Below are 14,806 nucleotides of genomic sequence, written 5' to 3'. Positions count from 1 at the left end.
CTGGTTGAAATTGTTTTATTTCACAATATATCTGTTTGTGATCGAACATAGAGGAATTAATGATGGAAAGGTGGAAGCTATTTTCTTTCAAATTGGTACATACGTGATCTGGGATGGTACGTTTCTCGCCGTCATGGCGGGTACAATGGGTTTTAGTTATTTTGTTAACAATTTTATATCCACTTTCCTTGACACAATTCTTGTACTTGACGACTGGTGACTTATTTTTCAATATGTTAAAATTAAAATCTCCCACTATTAATGATCTTTTACTTTTATTCAAAAAAGTTGTGTAATTTTCCAGAAAGGTATCAGTGTTTGACTTTCTCGGTGGTCTGTATACGGCTCCAATGTCAAGAGAGTATTTGTTAATATGAATCCCAAGAAAGTGGATGTCATCGATAGTGTATTTTTCAACAAGACAGTGTTTCAGATTATCACTAGCAAAGATGGACACACCACCACCTCTAGTTTGTCTATAATTGTAGTAATGGGTATAGCCAGGTAACTGTAATCTATTTGCATCTTCTTCTGTCTTGATCCAGGTTTCAGTAAGAATTATTATTTCGATGTGAACTTGAAATGTTTGTATAATAAGCCGTAGTTCATCAAATTTACCACTTGTCATAATGCTTCTTGTATTAGCATAAAACACCTTTAATGATTTTTTCGTCACTGTAATATCTTTATAGTTGTTGGAAGTTTCATAGGATGTATTTTTGGTGGCACTCATTGTTTCTCGTGAAATTGTAGATTCTGGTATTAGTTTTTTTTGTTTCAGCTCAATAATTTTCGGTACCCCTTTAAAATATTTTATTCCTAAGTTTTTCTCTCCATTTTCATTTCTACGTTTAAATTCTTCTTTGAGTTTTTTAAAAAATAGAACTTGTGCAGGAGTTTGGTCGGAATAGATTTTTACTATACCAGATTTCACATTTATTCTGTTTTTTAAAATTAGCTTTGCAGACTCTTCAGATTTCATGCAAACTTTCAATGGTCGACTTTGGTTTGGGTTATACTTTCCAATACGATATACTTTTACCACTTCAGTATGCTCGGCATTTATAGTTTTAAATAAGTCAGAAATTTCATGCATATCTGCCTCCTCCCTTTCAGACGCAATTGCTTCTTTACTTTCATTAATACCAGCTATTATAATGTTTTTAACTCTCTTACTCCTTTCTTGTAGTTCTATCAAGATGTCTTCTTGTGATTCCAAACTGGGGCTTATATAAGTAGGTTCTGTTGTTGCTTTTAACTTATTCAAATTATCTTCAAGTACTTCCACTTTTTTTTCTGTTTGTTCATGCTTTCGTACTAATTCTGTAATGCTCATTTGAATCGAATTTTGTTTCACCGTCAAGTTTTCCGTCACAGATTTTATTTCATTCATCTGGTGTTTGATTTCGCTCACATCTTCATTCATTTTGTTTGTAAATGAAGTGAGCGCTGACATCATTGTTGCCATCTCCTTACGCAGCTCACCAAGTTCAGTCTTGACAAAATGATCATCGTCGGTCTGTTTGCGCTTATTACGAAATGTGATCTGTGAATTATCACTCATACTTGCATTGGTTGTTAGATTTGGTTGTGACTCACTTCGTCCGGCAGTTAGGCCACTTCCAGTAGGTGAATGCATAAGACTCATTCTAATTCCGCGGTTGTTTTGCACGGTATATATCCAAGATACGGGCGAAAGAGTTAAAAAATAAGAGCCCGTTTCTTTTACCCGAGGGGGTGAAGGGGCGAGTCGTACCTCGAGACACAGCAGCGCGTAGTCTTGGTAGGATTCGTAGGGTCTTAACAGCTTGATGTTTCGTACTTGAATATGGCACTAATTCACTGTGGTCAAAGAGTTTTAAACTGTTTGTGAGTATTTAAATAAGTTTTAAACAAATTTGTGTACACGTCCACTCCGCAAGGCGATCGTCGCCGAAGCCTTCGAAATATATTCCGTCAACCAGACGACCAGCACCAACAACGTCCACAGCAACCACTCAATCCAAGGGGGGCCAGACTCGGTCATCACGGACCACGCGTCATTAACGAAGGTACATGCAGGTCGCATTCAACATTTTTACAAACGTTGGCTTGAAGTCACAAATAATGATAACATTCTAGACTGGGTTCGGAATGGAGTACCTATTCCATTTACATCTGAACCGGTACAACACATTGTACCCCGAATCACACTATCAGCAGAAGAACAATTTGATATGTCATTAGCGATAGATAATTTGTTACATTTAGGCGCTATTTCACCAGTTGACCCTTGTGAAGATCAGTTTATTTCTAGTACATTTTTAGCTCCAAAATCAAATTGAGAAAAGAGGTTTATTCTTAATTTAAAATCATTAAATCGTTTCATACCAAAAATGCATTTCAAAATGGAAGATTTTAGAACGACTGCTAAGTTATTGCAACCCAATTGGTTTATGGCGACAGTAGACCTAAAGGAATCGTATTTACTTATACCCATTGATATTGAATACCGTAAATATCTTAGGTTTCAATATATCGATCCCAATACAAATGAAATTGTCATTTATGAATTTAACGCGATGCCATACGGTCTCGCGATAGCCCCAAGATGTTTCACTAAGATAGTCAGGGAGGTAGTAGCTAATTTACGCAGTCGCGGTTACAAATCTATTTGTTATTTAGATGACGTTTGCTGTATAGCAAGTAGTTATTACGAATGTCATAATAATATTCAGGAGACAATAACACTTTTTGAACACCTAGGCTTCGTAATTAATTATGAAAAAAGTCAGTTGGTACCCAAAAGAAGATGTAAATTCTTGGGTTTTATTTTTGACACTACATCCATGACTATTTCGTTACCCACAGATAAACGCGATAAAATAGCTGGTTTTGATGATTTTAGAGCAAGAAAATAAAAACTGGATGTTATAGATATGTAAATTACTTTATTACAATTAATTAGCGCACAAAAACAGTGTTCACGGATATTGACGTATGTTACCAGAGACCGAGAACAAAAAGGGCGGGAAGCTACCACAGACTATATAATTTGATTGCGTTCACAAATCTCTAACACTCCCTACAGAACGCAATCCCATTTTAGTTATACAATGTTTTGTGTTATGTTTTAAATTGTTTCTCAAAAGTGGTTCCTTTAGTTAAGTTATCAGCTACCATATTACAACTGTTAACAAACAAAAATTTTATTTTACATTTAACAATATTCTCTCTAATAAAATGCCACCGAATGTCTATGTGCTTAGTTCTTGGTTTGTAACAGTCCGTTGAAGCCAGCTTGATAGCACTTTGATTGTCGCAGTATATAAGAAGCGCACCATCGTCGCCTTGGCCAAGCTCTGCTTGTAGCTGCTGTAGCCACAAAGCTTCCTGGGTAGCCGACGCCATTGCCATATACTCAGCCTCGGCAGTAGAAAGTGCTACTGTCTGTTGTTTACATGAATTCCATGATATAGATGCATTCTGAAACAGAAAAGTATAACCCGTGCAGGATCTTCTATCTAGTGAGTCGCTAGCCCAGTCAGCATCGCAGTATCCTGTTATGCTATGAGACTCTTCCCTTTTATAGCACATCTTTAGGTCCTTTGTGCCCTGGAGATATCGCATAACTCGCTTCACTCCAAGCCAGTGTTGATGTCCTAGATTGTTGCAGAATTGACTCAGTTTACTCACTGCAAAGGTAATATCAGGCCTGGAAACATGTGCAAGGTATATAAGACATCCTACCGCCTCTCTGTATGGAATATCAATATCCCTGTCTTCAGAATTCTTTTCGAATTTTTCATTTACTTCAATAGGAGTACGGACTGGTTTGCATTCAGACATGCCAAAACGTTTCAACATCATGTTAATGTACTTCTCTTGATCTAACAATATCACACCTGTTTTTCGATTCCTGCTTATACTTATACCAATACACTGCTTCACGTCTCCCAAGTCTTTCATACTAAATTCTGCTTTCAATTTTTCTTCAATTTCTTTTCTAGTTATAGTAGAACTGGTGAATATTAAGAAATCATCTACCCAGACTGCAATGAATATCATTGCTGAATGATTCACCAAATGATACAGACAAGGATCAATCTTTGATCTAGTCAATCCAATATTAAGTAGTGCAGAATTCAATTTAATATTCCATTGTCTGCTAGCCTGCTTAAGTCCGTAAATTGATTTATGAAGGAAGCATACCTGGTTATTTTTCCTGTAGTTTTCGGGTTGTGACATATAAATCTCAGTGTCTATGTCACCCTGTAGAAATGCACTTACAGCATCCATCTGTGACATTTCCAGATCATACTTTGCAGCTAGGGCTATCAAGTACCGTATAGATGTATATCTTACCACTGGTGCATATACTTCTTCATAATCACTACCTTTCTTCTGAGCATACCCCTTGATGACCAATCTTGCCTTAAAGCGTATGACCTCTCCTTTCTCATTAGTTTTGGTTTTAAATACCCATTTGCAGGGCAATGCCCTTTTATCTGATGGTAAGTCAACCAATGACCAGGTTTTATTTTGGAGTAAAGAATCATATTCTTCCTGCATGGCCTTCTTCCACTGATCAGCATGGGAAGATGAAAGAGCCTCCTCTAATGTCTTTGGATCATTTAGATTAAATATAGGACAAAAATAACTCACATCAGGCTCGTCTTCTTCTCTGTATTCGACATTTCGCCGTGGGCGTAGATTTATATTACGTATCGGTGTCTCCAACTCAATCGATTCTTCTGGTAAATAGGTTGAATCATCATTGTCGCCAGACTGGTACTCATCATCAGAAGACTCAGGTAGGTTTTCTTCTATCTCCTCTTTGCAGGTCTCCTCAGGTAGCTGTACTGCTGTTGGACTACTGTTAGACACACAAGGTAGGTAAATGTTATTATTATTTCCTTCAGTACTTTCTAGGAACACCACATCTCTACTTTTAATTATTTTATTTGTGCTAGGATCAAGTACTCGGTATCCTTTCGTGGATTCGCAATATCCAACAAATATTAATTTTCTAGACTTAGCATCCCATTTTTGACGTCGTTCTTTAGGTATTTGTACCATAACTTCAGAGCCAAAAATTCTCAAATTAGACAAGTTTGGTTTCCTGCCACTCCATAATTCTATTGGGGTTTTACCATCAAGTGATTTTGTTGGAGATCGGTTAATCACATAGGCTGCTGTTGCTATCGCCTCAGCCCAATATTGTTTTGACAAATTGGCATCAAACAACATACACTTTGCTCTTTCCACTAGTGAGCGGTTCATGCGCTCAGCTAGTCCATTTTGCTGCGGAGTATACGGAGTGCTAGTCTGATGTTCGATACCATGTTTGCGCAGAAAACCTTCAAAATCAGTACCGACATATTCTTTACCATTGTCTGAACGAATAGACTTAATCTTTCTGTCAAGTTCATTCTCTACCTTGCTCTTAAAATCCTTAAAAACATCAAGCACACTCGATTTGTTTTTCAATAAATATACATACACTTTTCTAGTGTAATCATCTATGAAAGTAGCAAAATATTTCATACCTCCGAGTGATACTTGTTCCATGGGTCCACAGAGATCGCTGTGAACAAGCTGTAGGGGCTCCGATGCTCTCGTACCTTTATTGTTGAAGGGCAGTCTGGATTGTTTTCCTGTGATACAGGTGATGCAGGTGATCGAGCTTCTACTTTTGTCAGGGAAAGGATTGACACCCTCTGCACACTCTGGTAACTTGTTAACATCTGTAAAATTCAGGTGGCCCATCCTTCTGTGCCACAAAACAACATCATTTAGGTTATTAGAACATGTAAGGTTGCAATATACTTCTCGGTGTGTGTCTAATTGGTATAAATTATTCACTAATGTTGCTGAACACAAGAGTTTATTATTATGATCATAGATATCACAGCCTTTGTCTCTAAAAATTACTTTACAACCATTTTTCACCATGGCACTGACAGACAACAAATTAGCTGCAAGTTTAGGTATGTATAGCACTTGCCTTAATCATTAAATTTACCTTTCCCATACTTTTAACAGGTAACGGTGTCTTACTGGCAACTGTTATTGATGGTATCGGTGGACTTGTGACATCATACATAGATTGACAATTATTTGTCATGTGCATCGAAGCACCTGAGTCCACATACCATAAATCAGGATGCATAGACTGTGAAGAAGCTGAAAATGCTGGAATGAAACCTATTTCCTTGCTTTCTTCTTTGTTTTTACTTTCCAAATTCTTCTTATTCACATTGCTATAGCAATTCTTTGCAATATGGCCATGTTTATTGCACTTATAACATCTGGGCCCTTTGTTGAACTTCGATATATTGTTTACATGGCTCACACCCTTTCTCCTTGTGAAGAACGCTGAGCTCTCTGAGCATTGAACTTCCTGCAGGAGTTTTGTTTTAATGGCGTCTGCGCTGATCTTGATTCCGGAGCTTTCCAATCCCATAATCATAGGCTTATACGTCTCAGGTAAGCCTGCCAACATCAGCGTTCCGAGCCATTCATCATCAATATTGAACTTAATATTTCTAAGCTTGTGTGCACTCGACATTATCTTGTTAACGTAATCATCAACATTTCTTGAAGAATCCAAAGTAGTTGTTATGAGGTCTCTCAGCAAAGCTACCCTCCTGTACAACACACTATCGTCAAAAGCTTTCTCCAAATTTTCCCAGACATCTTTACATGTAATTGCGTTCTGTACATGCACATAGTTGATTGGATCTAATAACAAGATTAGCTTTGACTTAGCTTTTGTTTCCTTCTTTGTATCTGAGTTTGTTCCAGTGACGCAGCACCACAATTCTTCCAGCTCGAAATATGCCTGTACAGCGAATTTCCAACTAGCATAATTGTCTCTTCCGACAAGTCTATCGATGTGGAAAGGATTGTGTCCGGCATTCGACATTTTTGCAGTGTACTTTCAACAAAAGATTGCTGTAGGCGGTATTTTTCACGCGGCAAACTTCTAGCCTCAAAATGGCTGACAGCACAAAATACTTTCACGGAACAAACTAATAACTTTATTTTCTTGCTTAGCAACTACGCTCTGCTACCATGATGATTTTAGAGCAAGAAAATAAAAACTGGATGTTATAGATATGTAAATTACTTTATTACAATTAATTAGCGCACAAAAACAGTGTTCACGGATATTGACGTATGTTACCAGAGAGCGAGAACAAAAAGGGCGGGAAGCTACCACAGACTATATAATTTGATTGCGTTCACAAATCTCTAACAGGTTTGATTCGAAAATTTCACAAACTACCCACCGTTACCATTCGAGAATAGGGAACATGCAATAATTTTAGTTTTGATTTCATTTTAAAGAATTCCATGTAAAATAGGTCTTAACATATTAAAAAAATTAAAACAATCTAATTTATCGTAAAAAAATACGGCTTTAAACTGATCGTTTAAATTTTCGCGCCAAAACGGACCTACACTTCCAATGACGTCACACGTGTCTGACACTGGTCGTGCTTGCCTTCGTTGATTACAGTGTTTCCACAATGAGGGGAAATTCCCCTTTTAAGGGGTAATCAGGGTCCAGAGGGAAAGAAAAAGGGGAAATACTATAAAAGGGGAAATTTTAGGTAATCATATATTAATTTCTTTTCTATTATATATAAAATTATATCGACGGCCTCTTTGGCGCAGCGGTAGTACGCTTGTCTGTGACACCAGAGGTCCCGGGTTCGAATCCCGGTCAGGGCATGATGAGAAAAGAACTTTTTCTGATTGGTTTGGGTCTTGGATGTTTATCTATATAAGTATTTATTATAAAATATACAAAGTATCGTTGAGTTAGTATCTCGTAACACAGTCTCGAACTTACTTCGAGGCTAACTCAATCAGTGTAATTTGTCCCGTATATATTTATAAAAAATATATTTAAAAATTAAACTTTTAGTTACAACAAAAGTGCCAAAACTACAGCAAAATAATTTTTGAGGGGAAAAAAGTTCTGAAAAGGGGAAATCGGAATTGAGGCATGGGGAAAGAAAATTTTTATAGTGGAAACACTGGTTGATTATCATAAATTGCAAATTTTCTCGACTTTCCACTAAGTTTTTTGTAATAATTTAAAATGGAATATCCATCCACATCAAGTGATCACAAGACATAATACCGAAAAAATTCGGATAAAAAGTAGTGTTGACTCATGTTTTGTGCCTATGTGTCCATCTACTTTAACAAAGTTTCTAAATGCCTGTGTAGATCATTTTCTCATACCCCAAATAGACTATAGTATAATCATTTGTTGTGCACTTGTTAATCACCTTTAATTAAAATTGAATAAAAAACAATATTTTCGAAGCATAGTTTTATTTAATAAATTTATGAAATATTTGAAAAACAAAAAAATGTGCTTATATATTACATATATCTTTTAATTTCGGAAATACAGCATCTATCCAGAATTTACATACATACATACATAAAATCACGCCTCTTTCCCGGAGGGGTAGGCAGAGACTACCTCTTTCCACTTGCCACGATCTCTGCATACTTCTTTCGCTTCGTCCACATTCATAACTCTCTTCATACAAGCTCGGCGGTTTCGGGTACTTTTGACCTGACCCTTTACCAGGACGTCCTTAATTTGATCAAGATACGTTCGTCTAGGTCTTCCCACTCCGACCTTTCCCTCCACACTCTCCTTGTATATCTGCTTAGTCAACCTGCTTTCATTCATCCTCTCCACATGACCGAACCATCTTAACATACCCTTTTCTATTCCTGTAACTACATCTTCTTTCACATCACAACATTCCCTTATCACGCTGTTCCTTATCCTGTCACTCAATTTCACACCCATCATACTCCTTAACGCTCTCATTTCCACTGCATTTATTCTGCTTTCATGCTTCTTTTGCCATACCCAACTTTCACTCCCATACATTAATGTCGGGACCAACACGCCCCTGTGCACAGCCAGTCGAGCCTTTTTGGATAGTTTCTGACTGCTCATAAAGGCATGCAAAGCTCCATTCACCATGTTCCCCGCGTTCACTCTCCTTTCAATATCACTATCATACTTGCCATCTGATGTAAACTTTGATCCTAGATATACAAATTCTTTCACTTGCTCCACTTTTTCTCCTCCAATCAAAATATTACATGCTGTCATTTTGTTTCTCCATTTCAAAAACCAGTGTTTTAGTTTTACTTACGTTCACTTTCATTCCTTTCTCTTTTAAAGCTTCATGCATACAGTTTACCATCTCCTGTAACTCCTCCTCTGATGACGCCAGTATAACCTGATCGTCGGCATAGAGCAGACATTTGACGAGTAACTCATTCATCCTTAATCCACTTTTAGACTCTTTCAAATCTGTCAAACAGCTATCCATAAATAGGTTGAACAGCCACGGTGACGCAACACATCCTTGCCTAACGCCTTTCTCAATCTTAAACCACTCAGTGTGCGCTCCGTTTATCCTGACACAAGCACTCGAATCCTCATATAAGGATTTCAGTGCTCGTATTAAGAGACTGCTCACCCCATGCATAGAAAGTGCTGACCACAATTCATTCCTCTCAACTCTGTCATAGGCCTTTTCCAGATCTACGAATGTGCAATAGACTTTTTGACTCTTGGCCAAAAACTTTTCGGCTATGCACCGCAAGGAAAAGACCTGATCAGTACATCCCATTCCCTTTCGAAATCCCGCTTGAGCATCCCATATTTTGTCATCAGTTTCATTCCTGACTCTATTAATCAATACCTTAGCATACAATTTGCCGACGACGCTAAGCAGGCTTATACCACGATAATTTTTGCAGTCCAGCTGTGACCCTTTTCCTTTGTAAAGTGGCACGATAACAGCCTTACACCAATCTTTTGGTACTCGGCCGCTTCTCCAACACAAATTGAAAAGGCAGTACAACTGACTAGCTACTACGCCTTTTCCTGCTTTAAGCATCTCGACCGACACTCTATCACACCCAGCAGCCTTTCCCGCTTTCATACTCTTAAGTGCTTCCACAATTTCGAACACTTCAATTTCGCCTTCCATCTCATTCTCTTTTTCTTCGCTATAGCAGAAATCTTTCTTATTTCCTTTCTTTTTTTCAAATAAACTTTCAAAATAGTCCTTCCATATCTTTAGTACACATTCTTCTCCTTTCACAACGCTACCATCCTGGCATCTGATCCTAGTCAGCTCTCTGGTTATAGTATTTCCTCGGGCTGACCTTACGGATTTCCAGAATACTTTCAGATTTGACTGAAAGTCTTCTGATAGCCTTTTATCAAAATCCTCTTTATACTCTTCTTTCTTTCTAATCACAGCTTTCTTAACCAAATCTTTCATTTTCTTATATTCCTTACGTGCTTCATTCACATCTTCATCTATAACCTCTTGCATTCTTAAGTTAGCTTTTGCTGCTAACAAATCCAGCCATGCTTTCTTCTTTAATCGCACAAGTTCTTGCACATCTTTACTCATCCACGCATTTTTGTGATTTTTTCCTTTCCTTCTTCTACTTACACCACACACTTCAACAGCTACTTTCACAATTCTTTCTTTAAATTCCTTCCATCCATCTTCAATATCGCTCATTTCCTCTAAATCTTCAAATTCATCCTTCAGTCTATTAATATACTTCTTACCTACATCCATATCTTGCAAATTTTCTACTTTTAGAATAAATAAAAAATTAATCCAGAATTTCTTTGCAATATTCATTACAGATACAATGCTGTTATCATATGGCACACAACATTTTGGTGTTATTTTATTGTATTTCACATAGGAAAGTATGGCAGCTTCGGTTGAAGGATATTTGACTTCTATTGTATAATTTTCAGTAAGCGGTGTTGCTCCAAAAATAGGATACTCGGCATTAAGAAGTAGTCCAGCTTCTTCAATTTCAATCTGAATTGCAGAAACAAAAATATGAATTATGTACTACAAAAGCCTTGAACCAAACATTACAAATTTCTTTTATTCATAATATTCAAACAAACAAAAACCACTGAACTTACCTTTTCTTTCTTGCTTACTACTTTGAGAACTTTTTTTTTCTAGTATTTTCCCTCTACTCATCGCAATGGAAGTAAATTTTGAATGTTCTCCCATAATTGCGTTCAGAAGGGAACCATTTATAGTTCTACAGTGAGCGGCTTCATAAAGAGTTGAGCCAGTAATTCTGCCGTACCTGTAAAATAGAAAAATAAACTTATATACAGCTAATATGCCAATCAAGTTTTTGTTATGGGAGTATGATAATGAGTTTATTTTGTCAAAATATTTTTTTTATTCATGGTATTTTAGTGATAAATACAATAAACAAAACAAAGCTAGAAGTCTTACTACTTACCTCAACTCAAACCACATTGGTGAATCACTTTGATGTTTGGTGGTGGAAAATACCATATTTATATTTATCAGTGGTCATTTGCTTTGATAATGCTTCAAGAAATGATTCTGGAGAGTCCAACTTTCCAATCAAGCTTGAAAACACCTTATGAATGCTTGTCTTATTGAAAGTAGCGAAGAATACTTCCCCGACAATCTTTTTTATTGACAGCATCTACAAATTCTTATAAAATATCCACCTAAAAATATGCAGTTATTATTGTAACACACATTTAACTTCTTTTCAATCTCTTTAAATAAAAAAGCTGCTTACTTGAGAGAAACTGTGATTGACTGAAACTTGACCCATTTCTTTGGCTTTTATGACAGATTTTCCAGAAGCACATGTAGATAATTTCGACTTCTTACAATAGCATGTGACGGACGTAATTGGAGGCTGCTCAGACCTTCTGTGCACCATAGCAATAGTGCAGCAGCATGCTTGCACCCACCTGTATATGATAAAGTTTTAGTCATGATAATAAATACCTCATAGCATTTAAAATAATCTTCTTTTTGAACAGTTTAATTATTCATTAATGTCGTAATACTTGACCTGCAGAAGCTGCACAATCTTCGCATTGGCAGGACAGAACTAAGCTTTGTGCTTCATTTATTACAGCTGTAACACGATAACCTTCTTTTCGTACTTTGTGCTCTGGAGTAACTCGACTTTTCACTGTACATAATTAATCTATCTTCATCTCTTTTAATTTGCACATAACCGATTGCGTTATCGCCGTAAGATTCCCTCGTTGAGCTAAATTATAACTGCTATGTTTAGAAATTGCTGAATAAAATGCAAACAACGTTTAAAAACATTCATGCATACCGTACTAATTTAGTGCCTTTCATTTCTACATTTGAAAACTCTGCACTCACGACAAAAAATTTTTTTTTGGTAAATTTTTGGAGTCTGTTTTATTAAATCTAACTTCCATTTTGATTAAAAACGTAAATTATACGTAAATAAAGCACTACTGCCTATTAATCGCAAAGTTAACTTCTAAAAATTGACACAGCACGAGTGACGTCACTGAACGCTGATTGGTGTTTTGAAATGCGTTTCGTTTAACGTAATTTTAATTCGTAATAATTGCTAAAAATCAACATAATTTAAAATAAAAACGTTGAAGAAGTTCTTCTTTTATATTTTTTTAACATTTTATACGTAAAATTTTCATAAATATCATATTTGCATCTTCCCTATTATTACAACTAATAGGTGTTTTAGTATCTGCGTGCCCAGCGGTACGGTATGGCTGGCTGTACACTAAGACTTTTTTGACACAAAGGTCAAACTTCGTACCAATATTTTGGAAGACCTAAATTGGTGGTTGCAAAATATTTTTAAAACAAGCAACCCACTCAAAACCCCCAACTACGCAATGGAAATTTTTACCGACGCGTCTCGTACTGGTTGGGGAGCATACTATAATGGGTTACGGGTCAACGGTGCGTGGAAGGATTGCGAAATTAGTTTTCATATTAATTACTTAGAATTACTCTCGATATTTTTGGCTCTCAAATGTTTTGCTCGTGATAAGACAAAATGTGCAATCTTACTTCGTGTGGATAATACTACAGCTATAAGCTATATCAATCGCATGGGCGGGATACAATTTCCCTCCCTCAACAACTTGGCTCGTGAAATTTGGCGCTGGTGCGAGTTGAGACAATTATGGTTATTCGCTTCATATATTAATACCAAAGAAAATATAGAAGCAGACGAGGAATCTCGTAGAATAAATAATGATTTAGAATGGGAATTATCTGCATCTGCATTTAACCTTATTGTGAAAAAATTTGGCCAACCTGAAATTGATTTGTTTGCGTCACGCACTAACGCCAAGTGTCACGAGTACGTATCCTGGAAACAGGACCCAGACGCCGTCACTGTGGATGCTTTTACCATTAACTGGAACCAAAAAATCTTTTACGCTTTTCCACCTTTTTCTTTGTTACTTAATTGTATACAAAAAATTATTGAAGACGAAGCCACGGGCATCCTTGTTTTTCCTATGTGGCCCGCACAGGCTTGGTACCCACAGCTTATGGACTTATTGATTTCTGATGTAATTGTTTTACAACCACGTCCCAATTTAGTATTATCGCATTTCAGACATCAACACTCTCTACACCAGACTCTTACCCTGGGAGCAGCGCTGCTCTCCGGTGCGCGTTCTCCCGCCGCGGCGTCCCACCGACCGCATTACGTATAATGCTGGCATCACTTTCCGATAATACCTTATAGCAGTACGGTATATGCTACAAGCTGTGGTACAAATACTGTGAGAATAATAATATTAATGTTTTAACGCTCCCATCTCACATGTGATTATTTTTTTGTCTGATCAGTTTGAAAAAGGTGCATCATATGGTACACTTAACAATCACCGCTCAGCCCTGGCTTTATTTTTAGGAAACAATTTAGCTGCAGATGAGAGTGTCAAACGCTTGCTTAAAGGAATATTTAGGTTGAGACCATCTTTACCAAAATACTCATCCACCTGGGACCCTCAGGTAGTACTAACTCATGTTTCCGAATGGGTTCCCCATAGCAAACTAGATTTAGACAAACTTACCAGAAAACTTGTTGTTTTATTAGCGTTGTGTACTGAACACAGAGTGCAGACGTTATCATTAATTAAAATTCAAAACATAGTTATCAATGACAACATCATAAAAATAAGTATCACCGATATGATTAAAACGTCAGGGGTAGGTCGAGAGCAACCGCTCTTGCTATTACCCTTTTTTAAAGAAAATCCATCGATTTGCCCAGCTACTACACTTGTAGATTTAATGTCGGTAACTGATAAACTTAGGCCACCAGGTTTAGACCGCCTCTTAATGACTGTGAAGCGTCCTCACAAGAACGCGACAGCACAGACGATAAGCAGGTGGATCAAACAAACGTTGAGCGCGAGCGGCGTCGACGTGGCGGTGTACGGCGCACACAGCACGCGGCACGCCGCCACCTCGAAGGCACGCGTCGCTGGCCTTAGCTTAGACGTGATTCGGAAAACTGCCGGTTGGACGGCAACTTCCCAAACCTTTGCCAAATTTTACAATATTATCCTATCAATAAAGAATCGAACGTTATGTTCGCGAATTCTGTTTGTTCTCCAAATGATTGAAATTTATTTTGTTATACCTAGTTCTTATAAAATCGTCCAGAAGATTGTTTTTCTTTGTTAAAAAAAAAAAAACCTATGATTTATCAATCTCGTGTTTTAATCGTAGCGTTTTCCTTGCGTCACACTACAAACAATGACAAAACTTGTCTCTAAACATCTACGTGTTAATTTATATCGAAAATGAAACCACGAAATATTATATATGATCAAACCAACTTCTAGAAGTGAAGTTCGATCGATATAATATGAGTGGTTTCATTTGAAGATATAAATTACCCATCCCACCCATAACCCCAT

The sequence above is a fragment of the Amyelois transitella genome, chromosome W (genome assembly GCF_032362555.1).
Source record: "Amyelois transitella isolate CPQ chromosome W, ilAmyTran1.1, whole genome shotgun sequence".
NCBI lineage: Eukaryota > Metazoa > Arthropoda > Insecta > Lepidoptera > Pyralidae > Amyelois > Amyelois transitella.
This window is presented reverse-complemented; position numbering follows the sequence as displayed.